Genomic DNA, 14,159 nt, shown 5'->3' with positions numbered 1-14,159 from the left:
AATCCCACTCCCAGGAGAATTAGCTCACCACTAAACGGATGTTCAGTGGCTACCCAGAGGATACTTGTCATCAAGCGACCGAAAGTAGTGAGCTGCTTGAACCGCATGCAAAAGAATCGCTCTGGCCATTCCCATGTGAATGGAGGTCAGAAGCTTTCCCACTTCTACACACGTCTCCGCCATCCCTCCACACTCCCTCTCACATTCAGTTGGGTCACAGTAATATCGGGAGAAGGGAAAGCGCAGAATCTAGTGAGGCAGTAATGGTGCATCATCCACTCACATCAATAAAGTAAACAAACGTGTTTGACAAAATTCTGTAAATTACAAAAAAATTCTGCTTGAACAAAATTCTGCTTTTTTAAAATTCTGCTTTTTAAAATTCTGCTTTTTCAAAATTCTGCATGTTTAATTCTGGAAGTAAAAATTCCGGAATCATGGCATGGCGTAGCCGGTGTTGGATCGGCTAAGGCAGAAGGGTATACTACGCAGAAGGACATCACCGTGACGGTAGCCACGGTTATACCACACACCCGGACTTGGCATGGCGTAGCCCAGGGTTATTTTTTATAAACGCGGCCGAAGGCCTCCTATGCAGAAAGGTGTTCTACGCAGAATTACTGTGCCTGGCGCACTTTTTCAAAATAATTACATGACCTCTTTAACATTGTTAACATTATATTTTAATACAGAATTTTGTAATACAGAATTTTAAAAGCAGAATTTTAGAAAGCAGAAATTTAAAAAAGCAGAATTTTAGAAAGCAGAATTTCGTTTTTAGAATTTTGTGCATACAGAATTTCGACACCAACCCTTACGAGCAGAATAAAGCAGGATATTTACTAAGTATATCAAGAGATATATATTTAGAAACTTAACCACAATTACGGAAAAATATCCGTTAAACCTACACGGATGGGGATCCCCTTCAATGACGTGTGTAAGAGATCGCGCAAGTGTAATTTTTCCCATTCTATTTACACTTCAACTCGTTCTTCTCCTTTTCTTCCCTGTATGCTTCCTTCCTTCCGAGTGTCCTTTTTCTCCTTCCTTTTTGCACTTCAACTCTTTCTTCTCCCTTTCTTTCCTGTAATCTTCTTCTAATTCTCCCTACATTTCTTGTTTCGGCTGCGTACTTCATCCGCAATTTTTAACTAATTATGTTGTGTCAAAAAATTGCAATATTAAAGTTATGAACTTACGTCAGCTATATACAGAATTGCTATCTCAGCCTCATCTTGTGTTTCTTTCCGTAGAAATTCAATTTAGCTGGAACTTGCAACCATGCTGAACATAATACAATTAAACCTCCTTCTACTGATAAACTATGACTCGCAGACCATTTTATTTTCTTATCACTTGATTCGAGGAACCACCAAATAGTGCCACATTTGTCATCATGGTACATTTTTCTGATTTAAGACAAACATTTTTGTTTTTGGCTATCAGTAATTGTTTGAGCAGTGTTTAGTTCGTGCCGGCTTTTTACCAGCTCATACACCCTCCGCATTGGTAATTTAAAAATTTTGTAAAAATACGTAAAATAATTTTTTTCGCAGGACTTATTTGAATATGTGAAAAGTTAGCGCAAGAGGACCCAAAATAAGGGTGATACATGTCTACACCGGTGTATCGAAACTAATGCAAGGGTATAGGGTCTGCGGTATACTCTGCCGATCTGGAAATAAACAGATACTTCAAGCTGTCAGATCGCTTTTGTGTGTTATCCAGGCGAAAGTAGTAGCCGTTACTAAAGCAGTAGAACACTTGAGAAAAATAGATTAAGCTGCAGCCGTGTCAACTTTTATATTGACAACCAGCTGCAGTTAAGGTAATAAGCTCACGCAGCACCACATCTGGAAGTATGTTAAAGTGTAATCAGACCTTAGATCGGTATAGGGAGAAATATGCATCTATATATGGGTCCCCAGACATATGGGTATAGATAAAAATGTGGATAATCAAGCTAAAGAGAGCGCGCCTGTACCATAGACATCGCAAACAGATTTGGCGAGATAAAAAGTAGGCATGAAGGTGTGGAACTAAGCGCGGGGATGTAAAATATCGAAGATGATGTGTAGCTCTTACGAACTTAGACTAAAGAGGTCACTATAATCACTAAAAATGGAACTGAAGATTCATGACGGGTATTCTGAATGGGCACTGCCTTTTGGCGTCTAGAGAATTGAGCTGAAGGAGAAAAGGATCAAGCAAATTCTGTGATCATGTCCGGCGCTCGTCGAACTAAGATTCTTAGTATTAGATTTTTTAGTGTGGTCGTCGAGTAAAGTTCGGGTAAAACTAGAAAATTTAACTTAACCTTCTATCAATGCGATCAATAGCGATTTGGACGTCAACGATGAGAAAGGCTCATAAAATGTATATCTAATGGCAGAATATTCGAAGCAGCCCATTTAGTCCCGTATAGATTTACAAATTTTTTTTTCTTCGTTCGCCCACAAACATACATACTTGCGTTCTGAGATGATTTCCGCCTGATAGTTCTTACCTATGGATTTGCGCGCCATCGCAGCAAGCAACAGGAAAAATCCAACGTGGATGAAAAGCTGCTCTCCACAACATAACATGCGTACACAGTTTTCTGCACATTCCACCTGTAGACCTGGTAGCAAAGAACAAAGCGTTAACAACTGCAACGAGTCTCAGTGCCACGGGGTCAGCCATATAAGTATAGCGTTATCAATAACAGGACGACTACCTGATTCCATACAGACTACCTCATTCCCTATCTGCGCTTCGAGGGGGCTCTTAAAGCCACAATAGAGGTGGATGGTTGGCGCAATGGTGCTCTAATGGCGGACGAGGAGATACATGTGTACACAGATGGTTCCAAAGTACTGGAAGGAGTAGGGTCTGTGGTGTACTGAACTGATCAGGAAATAAACTCATGCTGTAGCGTTTTTCAGACTGATGTATTAAGCTGGAGATATTGATGCTTTTTCGGTAACCGTATCGGTAACCTTATAACAGCTGATTCGACCAATCTTATGAGAATCAATGCAATCGATTATTGGTGCCGCTAAGGTCGTAACCGTATCGTAGCCAACCAATTGGGTTTTGGTTTACCGTCGTAACGATAAACAGCTGATTACGTTAGGGATACGGATACAGCGATACGACATACGGCACCAATGACTCTTTAAGACTCTTAAGACAATAATCTCGCATAGCACAGCATCTAAAATTGTGCTACAGCGTAAGCAATCCCTGGAATGAATCGAGACGGGGAAAAGCATAAATCTATATTGGGTCCCAGTGCAGTTAGGAATAGATGGAAATGAAAAAGCAGGTGAACTGCTAAAAAGGTCGCATTCCTTAAAGCCTGCTTCATAGACATCCCAATTACATTGGGCGAGATTAAGAGAAGACGAGAGGTGCACATGATCGACCAAGCTGGAAAGGCGTGGGTTGGTCAGTGATACCAGACGTAGGAAGTGCTGGTTGGAGGAGGAAACGATCGAGCATGTTTTGTGCTCATGCCCTGCGCTTGCCAGGCTAGGACTCCAGCTATTAGGAGTGATACAGCTGTAAGATCTAGAAGCAACAAGTGGCATAGGTTTAGCTTCTAGTATTTGCCAAGTGAAGGGAGTTATTTTATAACATAGGTCCTGGTTTTTGGTAGGGGTTTTCAGTTTGCTCGTTAAATAATAAATCTGGTAACAATACGGACCCATTCAGTATATGTGAGGTCCTCATGGACCGGGCAGGTCAACCTAACCTAACCTATGTTGAAACAGGGCGTTTTTAAAACAATACTCTGAAGTAGACAAAAGCTAAGTCGTACCTAAATAATTTTTATGTACTAACAAGTTTTGATATAACGCATTTTTCAAGCGTTTACGAAAGGGCGGTTACGAGATAGGCTGATATCCCACCCAGTAATAAATATTTTACAAAATTATTTTCAATCAATTCTTTCAGGTAGCCAAAAATGACTTCAAACTTGACCTTTATTACCTTATGCCTTTTTGTTTTGTGGCTTAGGGCAACACAAGTTCGGTCAACAGACATGCAAAAAATCTTTTCAACAGAATCAGGAAATTTACAACCACGTCCTATCGAGACGAATGCGGTCCAGCCACTGCTTCAACCCAGTATACAGTCGACGAATCGAGGAAGTGGAAAAGCTTGCGGACAAAACAAGAAGTGCATTAAGCGTTTGTTATGTAACGATAGTTCTGTCATTACGGATGGTTCAATGTATATCGATATAAGATTGAACGACAACAGCCCGTGTCTTTTTTTAGAAGTTTGTTGTTATGTTAACGAAACGGTAATTTTAAGCAAAATTTAATATGTTTTGTGATAGCCTAATTGAAATCATTATTTCACTTCAAATTTCAGTTGTCTGAACCGTTAACACCACCTAAACCCACAGTGACCCACGAAGGTTGCGGTTATCGTAATCCAAATGGCGTTTTTTTCGATGTTGCTAAGGAAGGCGAGTCAAATTTTGCTGAATTTTCATAGATTGAGCTATAAAGATATCGACGATAAAACATTTTATTATTACATATGTGGTGGTTCAATTATTGCACCCAATGCAGTACTGACCGCTACACATTGTGTACGTAATGTAAGTCCTGTAGATTTGGCTCGTTACTAGAATTATTGCCACATCAAGAAGCTCTTGTCAAAGAGATAATACTCCATGAGAACTACCACAAACTTGCACTATTCAATGACGTAGCGCTACTCATATTAGAGACACCCTTCCATTGGGCAGAAAATGTACGACCGATTTGTTTACCTCCATCGTACACAAATTTCGATTATTCACGTTGCTTTGCCAGTGGCTGGGGTAAAAATAAATTCGGTAAGACTGGCACTTACCCAAGTATATTGAAGAAGATCGAATTGCCTGTCGTACCGCATAGAGCTTGCCAAGCCAATTTACGTCAGACTCGTTTAGGCAGATATTTTAATTTGGATGCAAGTTTCATGTGTGCTGGTGGCGAAATTGGAAAGGATATGTGTACAGATGATGGTGGCTCGCCGCTGGTATGCCCCGATCCTCGAAACTCCGAACGTTACTACCAGGTTGGTATTGTGACCTGGGGCATTGGTTGTGGTGAAGAAAATATTCCTGGTGTTTATGCAAATGTGCCATATTTGCGGAACTGGATCGATGAGAAACTGTCGGCACGTGGTATTGATTTCGAACATTTTACAAAAGAAAAATGTCCCAATTATGTTACACCCTTTCCAGTTTAAGTTCAGAAAGCTAAAGTTACAAAATTACTGGAATTGTAATTTTCTGAAAAGGTGCTGTTATAGTTTTTATTTTGTTTCATATGGAAAAAATGCGATTTAGGTGTCCAAATGTGTCCATAGTGTATGCATCTTATTGGCCCCAGCTCGGGGTCTATCGCCCTCTCTCTCATTGGGGTTTTTCAGCAATTGAAAAGCCTATTCTATACTATGGAGTCCTTGTTTGTTGGACCGCCTCACAAAAAAGAACCTACCCCAAAACAAATTCTCATTCCACGTGTAGATCTGATAGCGTAGATAATAGCGATCGATGGTTGGCCCATAGGATGCCCAAAAGACAATCGAAGCGATATACGTGTTTACGTATGGTTCCAAAGTAATCGAGGGAGTAGGATCTGCATCTCGCAAAGCACAACAACGGAAAGTGTGTTAAAGTGTTAACAATCCCTGGAAATTATTGGTGTAGGCCGAAGCATACATCTTTATTGTATCCGATTACATATGAGAATATATGTAAATGTTAAAGCGGATGAGTTGGCTAAAAAGGGCGCATCAATCGAAGATTGTATCCTCGACATCCCAATAAGATTAGGCAAGATTAAAAGAGGGTGAGAGTTGCACATAATTGACCAAGCAGGAAAGGCATGGAACTAAGCGCGGGGCTGCAAAGTGCCGAAGTTCATTTGCAGGTCATACAACCTTAGACTAACAAAGTTACTGTTATCATTGAAAAGAGGGTACGCTAGGCTGATGATATGTGTTCTGACTGAACTTGAAGACATAATCGCGTTTGTTTTCAAGTTTGTTTTGGAAATAGTCCCACACTAACCTTTAACTTATTCCCGAAATGATCTTGCAATTATTCTGAAAATCATTCTGAAAAGCATCCTGGTCACGAAGTAATCTTGAAATGGTTCTGAAAACAATTCCGAAATTATCTTGAAATAGTCCTCTTACTATACCGAAAATATTCCCCAAATAGTTTTTAAATTCTGCTGAAAATCATCTCGAAGATTTCCTGGTCACGAAATGATTCCGATAACAATTCCAAATACTTGGCACGATTTACCTCCGAGCAGATATAGGTAGAGCTTCCCTTTCAATTTGTGTAGTGTTCTTTTAGTTTTTCCTACAAATTGGCCGGACGGAACCTACATGTTTTATGCTGACCAGGACCGCAGATAGCCGAGCCGGGCCCCTGGGACAGTTCGCGTTTACGAGCCTCCCCCCCTAAAAAATAAATTCAAACCAGTAAAAAAAATAACATGACATACAAAAATTTTTCAATTCACATTGTCAGTTTTATTTCATATAAAATAAGATTTACTGGAGCACTTACATAAATTAAATGTTAGATTTCATTGTTTGATTTGCTTACATTAACTTCTTCCAAATATGTACATTTTAAGAGCTTGAATCAGCCAAGGAAAACCTTCCGTGCTTTTTGGTCTGCGAATATGGAAATTACCGATTCAAAACTAATGCTGCGAGCAAGGCTAGACTCCAACGCCAATGTCCCAAGGCTTGTCAAGCGATTTTAGCTCATTCTTGAACGTAACAAATTTTTCACGCGAGACAATAGACTAAAAGAACGCTCCCCTTCAGCCACACTGACTGGAAGTGTGCAAAATATTCTTAATGCTATGCAGATGTTAGGAAATAATACTTCCATCTTCAAGTCATGAAATTTGTTCAGAAGTTGAAATGGTGGCAGCGAATCACATCCCAAATTTGCTAAGTGGATGGCTTTGAGATGAATGATTTCATCTATTAGATCCGTGGAAATATCGATGCCATAAATCGTGCATGTCAGATCCTGATACTTCCACAAAAAACTAAATTTAATCGCAATGTCATTTACGGTTCGAAACGTCGTCATGTTACCAATCAAGCAGTCCAAAAGAACGTAAAAAACGTTTATGTAACTTAAAATCACATTTTATTTCGACTATGACTATGCCCCATAATATTTGATTGGATGCTTATGATTTTAGTTTAGTGTTTATGTATGTATCTATGAAATCCTAGTTAGAGTACTGTCAATACTGCTTTGCCTTGCCGGGCCCCAAAAACCTTCCAGGCCCCAGGGATATTACCCTGGCTGCCCCCCTCTCCGCGGCCCTGATGCTGACTACGAACGGTAGCTGCAAGGCAGATGAGTTTTCTCTTAGAAGCTTTTCATGGCAGAAATATAATCGGATTGTTCGCTAAAGCACTGCCTAAGGCGACCCCGCTCAGAAAATGTTTTCTAATTGAAAAACTTTATTTTTAATTATTAATGTTTGTATGCCTGGGACTTGAATTGAGCAGCTTTATTAAACTGTGTTGTAATAGTCTCAAAATGAACACAATCCCGAAATGGTCCCCGAATAGCCCTAAAATTTTTAGATAATGCCAAAGAACAAAGTTTATTGAGGCGAAGTTACGGTCACCAGAAATGGACATCTTATATATACGAAGAAGTGCGTTTGGGCACAAATCGTACCTTAAATCGGTACTATTTAAAATACGGTATTTGTTTTCACATCACTAATTTACAAAGCTGTGTAAAAAAGCACACAACCACTTGCTAAAGAGTGCGACCGAAAACCGGTTTTGCATCCAACATGTTGCATGACGATATTGTTTGGAGTTTGGTAAAAACAATTAAAAAAAAAATAAATTAAATATAAAAATTAAAAGAATTTAAAACGTCACGAGTTTACCTCACAATTGTCATTTCGTAGATCTGACGAAAAATCATAAATCTCTCCTAAGACTTTATGTTGGTATTTGTTTGAGGGACTCTCCCAAAAGTAAATGAAATTGTTACGGTCTGCTGCTGCGGTCTACGGCCATGATCCCCTTGGGAGCGTGTTCACGCGAACACACCTAGCGATGTGGTGAAAGTGGCGATAAAAAGAAAAATATCGAAAAGAAGGGAACAGACAGACCTGCCATCACGAGCACAAGAAAATGGATGGAGTTTTTTTTTTTTGCCAGCAGATAGGCACGAGGAAAAAGAAAAAGGAAGAAAAATTTGGTCTTTTTTTTAGCACGAGGTTCCGGCCATGAAAGTTCAGCTAGATTGGAGCGAAAAGAAAAAAGAAAAATCTCCCAAAATTGGACAACAATAAGCGATTGTTTTCCCGCTATTTGTATTGCACATAATACACTACGATTATTATAAAAAAAATTTTGTAGAACAGCGACAAGAAAGTCGCTTATCAATTAAGTTCATACGCTGATGGCCGAAAATGAAATTTTAACGAAAAGCACAAACAAAAAAATGCTGCTAATTTATGTGTGACCGAATCTAACAACACTCAATTGTGTGGAGAAAATTTAAAAAGGTTACAGCACTTTTCTTTGACTGGGGTAATACATCGATTCCCACACGCTCGGGTGAATTGTTGAAAGCAGTGGAAAAGATCAGTCTCCGGTAACAATATCATATTATCGCCGCCAAGCATAAAACACCCAGATATGAAGCAAATAACATAAGGACAATTGAGAGACGGCGGCAGCACGCGGCAGCGTAACCCAACGAACGTCAAAATTAGCACCAAGTCATCAAGTTCGTGAAGGTCATCACGAAGTCTATTGCCACCAGGTTCACTCGATCACCTCGGGCCAGAGCGCAACAACCACCAACAGTACCAACACCAACTACAACAACAACGTTTGAAACTGGGTGAGTCCGTTCCAACTCGGTGAAATTATATTATGTATTTATAGGAAGTGATAAAATTCGTCACTTACAGATTATCGTTTCAAATTTTTGTAATTCATTCCAAGCACGCTTAATGAACCTAAAGACCCCTTTCTGTAACTCGATTCGAACATACGGTATATGAATTCGGACACTTTGGTGCTCTTAACTCTGTTGACCCGTCGGATAAGTGCAATGTAAAACCCGTGCTGTAATCTTGCGAGTAAGAAACATTGTTCTGTAAAGCATGTGAAAGGTCAACACAGCCAAGAAATAGAAAACCTAAATTATAAAAGTTTGAGTTCTGCAAATAATTTTATTCCAGTCAAGTTACAGAATAGTGTCACTAGTACATATAGTACCTTACATTTTTGAATGTGTCACTCGGAACCCTATTTTTTTTTATATACCTACATGCGAAAGCCATGCGGATGGGTAATGCATTACACATTAGCGACATATGCCTTTCCGCGAGAAATTAGAATCTAGTCGCAACAAGAAATAGAGGATCTACGTCTTGGTGATCAGGAACAAATAAACTCTTTCTATAATTTTTTTTGAAATATTTTTTTTTACTGCTCCACTATGCTGTTGCGACTGAAACGTCACCTGAAAGTTCATAAATAATTTTTCTCTATATGATCACACGGCACGAGTTAGTATGTGTCAACGAAGACTAAAGCTATAAAAGCTTATTAAATTGTTACGAGAGTTTTGCCGACCATATCCATTGGTGTGGCAATCAAATTTCCATAGACTCGAGATAAGACAAATGAAATGAATTTAGTACAATTGAACTTGCTGATATGAGAAAAGTATAATTAACGTAATTGGATACAATCGAATGCAATTATCATAAATTGGAACTTAGAAAAAAAAATAAAAATTTTTACTAAATACAATCCAAAAGTAAATTTGAAGTTTGGAAAACTATAATTTAAAATAGATGTGAAATAAGAAAATCTAATTAAATCCTAACAAAAGGAACATTCTAAGTTAGAAATAAGAAAATGTAAATGTTAAGAAGTCTGCAAACTCTGTAAGGCGGTCTACGATTTACTATAGGAATTTTGAGCCAAATAACTACATTTTTCTTAAGGTATTTTTTTTTTACTCCAGTGTGCTTCGCTTGGTTTCCACGTTATTTGCTATGTACAAGCATACCTATGAAATTAAAATCTATTCAGCAGTATGGAAATGGATTCGAAAGAGCATTTAGATGAATTCCACATTATTTTCAGCAAATGACCTGTAAACCAGAGCAACAACCGCAACAATGTTATCAAACTTAGTTATAATAAGAAGGAATACAACTTCCTGTATAATTTTTTTTTACAACAAAAAAAATGTTATATGTACATACAGCTGCGAACAAAAGAATAGCAGTCGAAGATATTAAACACCTTTTATTAGTAAAAGAAGGATCATTTATTTGATAAGCTGCAATAAACTTGCAACCAAACTTATTTTAGAACCATCTAAAAACGTTTAAAGCCCCTAAAAGGAATTATTGCTTTGGCTTTACAAAGTAATATTTACTATTCATGTTTCTTAATACCGGGATCGTAATGAATTATGTCAATTAGATACTTATGTACAATTTCTTTGTTCGAAATTATTTCTTTTACTTCTTAAACAAGCATTTTATTCACCGTTTCCTCTGTAACTTAATGCGTACAACTTATTTTGAAGAAAGCAAATTTAGATAAAACTCAGGATTGATTAGTATATACATCTACATATTAATTTTTTTTAAATGATGGATTATAAATAAAAATTGTAATTAAAAATGGGAATGTTGGCATCTTCATTCTTTTAGAAGGCACGTAGGGTATACAGGTAAGGGGCCACCGGAATTTAGGTGCGTCGGTGGCCATGGTTATTTGAGGGTGGGGCTAAGCACCGGGCGTCGCAACAACACCCGCGGCGCCCCTCTTTGTATTCGGCCTTTTTATTTTCCTTTCAGTTTTTGTTATTTTACTTTTCAGCTTTTTTTTTGATATTTGATTTCAGAGTAGTAACCGGTCATGTCCGGTTCGGTAATTTTTTCTTGCGTCAGTTTTTTTTTAATTTTTTTTGAATTTGAATTTAAATTTTGGAATGTTAACGGTCTGTCCGTGACATCCGGTTCAGCCGGATGTTGTTTTATTTTGTATTGATAAGCGTTTTGAGTCGGTCTCTGCGCTTCTGCCAGGTTTTTTGAATTTGACAGCTGCTCGTTTTGACAGGCATGATAGGAATATTTTTCTGTTTATGGCGCAGGAACAGTAAGGTTGGCAAGGACCCGCCCCAGCCGACAATGACTAGCCACTGTGCACCAACACATCATGCCGACCGCCTTCCTTACTGCTTCCACTGTAGATGCGTAACCATAACAAAATGGAATGAATTCCCTAAATCCCGAGACCAAACGGTATCCTCTTTCCCAGATGTCGTTTTTAAAGACGACACACGATGCTTCCACTGCTTGATATAACTTGAATAGTGTATATGTGCTCTGGTACCAAGTTTCACTTAATATTTGCCAAATTTCTTATAGGCCGTCAGCTCCAGCCCCATGTTCGTGTTCCACTTTAGCGTGGCTACAGCTCGGAAAAGCCCTGTACCAATCTATTACGCCAAACGATGGCATGGGTTTTTTTTAGATGATTTCATCAACCGAGGTAGATGGTCTCAAAATCTTACTCCATGGCTCTAGGAAGCCAACATGGACGTCCCAAATGTCGACCATTTTGAACATCCACGTCGATGGCACTACGCTACCGACTGCCCTACACCCCAAAATCTTGGGTGTGACGTTTGATCAGGATCTACATTTTGGTGAGCACGCAGCCGCAATTGTTCCGAGAATTCAGAGCCGTAACAAAATCCTCAAATACCTCTCCGGCAGTACCTGGGGAAAAGATAAAGAAACGCTCATGACTACATACAAAGCAATTAGCCAGCCGATTACGTGCTACGCGTCACCCATATGGTCGCCCAGCCTAAAAATTACCCACTGGAAGAAGCTACAGGCCTGCCAAAATACTGCTCTCAGAATTGCCACGGGCTGTCTTCTTATGTCCCCAGAACACCATCTGCATAATGAGGCGAGAATACTCCCCATCAGGGAGAGAAATGAGATGCTGACCAAACAGTTCCTGTTGAATACCCAGAAACCTGAGCATCCCAACAGACATCTGATTGATGAACCGGTACCGCCTAGGGGCTTAAGGAGTCATCTCCGTAAGCATTTTGAGGAAATACGGCACCTGAGAACCCAGCCGTATGAAGCGAAAAAACACAAGCAGGTCCTTGGTCAACTCCATATACAGGCGTCGGACCCTTATGCCGGGCATTGCCCGGTGAATCCAGTACTCAAAGAAAAGTATCCATAACTCGCGGAAGAGGAACGCATACTCCCCAGGGAAACGCGTGTCACTTTTGCTCAACTTCGTTTTGGATACTGTAACAGGTTAAACTCTTACCTATCCAGAATCAACCCCGACATACAAAATGTATGCCCCGCTTGCAATGTGTCCCCACATGACACCAACCATCTCTTTAATTGTAATGTGGAACCAACGCCTCTAACACCCCTTTCCTTATGGTCCACCCATGTTGAAACAGCAAGTTTCCTTGGACTCCCGTTAGAGGATATTGATGACAATTTGTGATCGGTCGCGGCTGTTAGGTGGGGCGAAGCATTGCTACAACAACAACAACAACAACAACAGGAAGCTCCTACTCTTCGGATGAAAGTGGGCGATCAGAGCCACAATCAAAATTCGATTAGCTTTTGTGCTATTTGTCTCGATCATAACTGCCGATTAGCACATATCTATCTGCCAAAGAAGCGAACTGTGCAGTCCTTCCAGAGATTCTCTGCCGCTAATTTCTAAGGAGGGAAATAATTCGTTTCTCGAAAAACGTTCATTTGCCTTTGCAATTGCATCCGTTGCTCATATATTTTTCAGCCGATCCGTAGATGAAGAAACTTACTTTACACGAGCTTGTTCTGACTTGTATATCTTGAATATAAGTGGGACTTTGAGTCTTACGAGTTTTATTTGTGTTTCTTTATAGAGAGTTTAAAAATTCATATTGCCTAAAAACGGAATTGACCCGTGAACATTTTCGTGCGATGATTTACTACGATTTTCGACGTGGATTATCGAGACAGGAGTGCATCAATCAACTAACTTCTACTTTTGGTGTTGAATCACTACACTTAGCCACTGTGAAACGATGGTACAACGAGTTCCTACGTGGCCGGCAATCTTTGCAGGACGAATTTCGTGAAGGTCGTCCAAAAATGCTGGTTGTGCTAGAAACAGTCGATGCTATGCGTGAATTGATAATAAAGGATCGTCATGTGACATATCGCGAGATAGAGGCATCCTTGGCCATTAGTGGGACCAGCATACATTCAATATTGCATGAACATTTGGTCGTAAAGATTTGTTCTCGTTGGATACCGCATAATTTGACAATTGCCCAAAAAAGGACTCGTGTCGATTGGTGTAAAGAAATGTTGAAGAAATTTAGCCGTGGTGGATCAAAACACGTCTATGTCATGGTAACAGGTGACGAATCGTGGATTTATGCATATGAGCCGGAAACAAAGCAGCAAAATCGACTATATGGTGTTCCAAGACGAGCCTAATCCAACAAAAGTTGTTCACGCAAGAAGCACCTCAAAGCAAATGGTCGCCTGTTTTTTCGGAAAATTTGGTCATGTCACAACTGTTCCACTAGATAAACTTAAAACGGTCAATTCTGAGTGGTATTTGTAATGTACCTTAACTTTGGTACAAATTACTTTCTGTTAAATAAAATAGAACGATTGAGAAGGCACGCGTTTTATTATATTTCGTGTCTAGAACAATCTTCAATAATAATATGTATACCAAGAGTGGTACAATAAAAGTGGTTGTGTAGTAATATGTATATATAGGAATGTGTATTGTGAATCGATTGTATGCGCGTTCCTGAACCGATGATAGGTTCGTTCCTGACAGTATTTAACCATTTGTTTGCCAAAAGTTTTTGTAGTATTAAGGAAAACCAACCGCCGAAGAAAAATCATTCTTCACCAAGACCAAGGTGCCAAATATAAAAAGCAACCCTCGTAAATGCAGCTCCCCAATTTCAGCAGATACCTCTTTACTGTTCCAAAGATGGTTTTTTAAAATACATCAGAAAATATTTTCTTGACGATGTCGCACCTGGGCATTGGTTTGGGAAAACCTACGAG

The 14,159-nt window shown here is 39.4% G+C and overlaps 1 pseudogene; it reads left to right on the top strand.

Moving 5' to 3' along the window:
- The first annotated feature begins 1,386 nt into the window (after nt 1-1,386).
- Nucleotides 1,387-5,235, top strand: LOC137254152 (phenoloxidase-activating factor 2-like; annotated as a pseudogene).
- Nucleotides 5,236-14,159: the final 8,924 nt, after the last annotated feature.

This window comes from Eurosta solidaginis, chromosome 5 (genome assembly GCF_040869045.1).
Source record: "Eurosta solidaginis isolate ZX-2024a chromosome 5, ASM4086904v1, whole genome shotgun sequence".
Lineage (NCBI taxonomy): Eukaryota > Metazoa > Arthropoda > Insecta > Diptera > Tephritidae > Eurosta > Eurosta solidaginis.
This window is presented reverse-complemented; position numbering and strand designations above follow the sequence as displayed.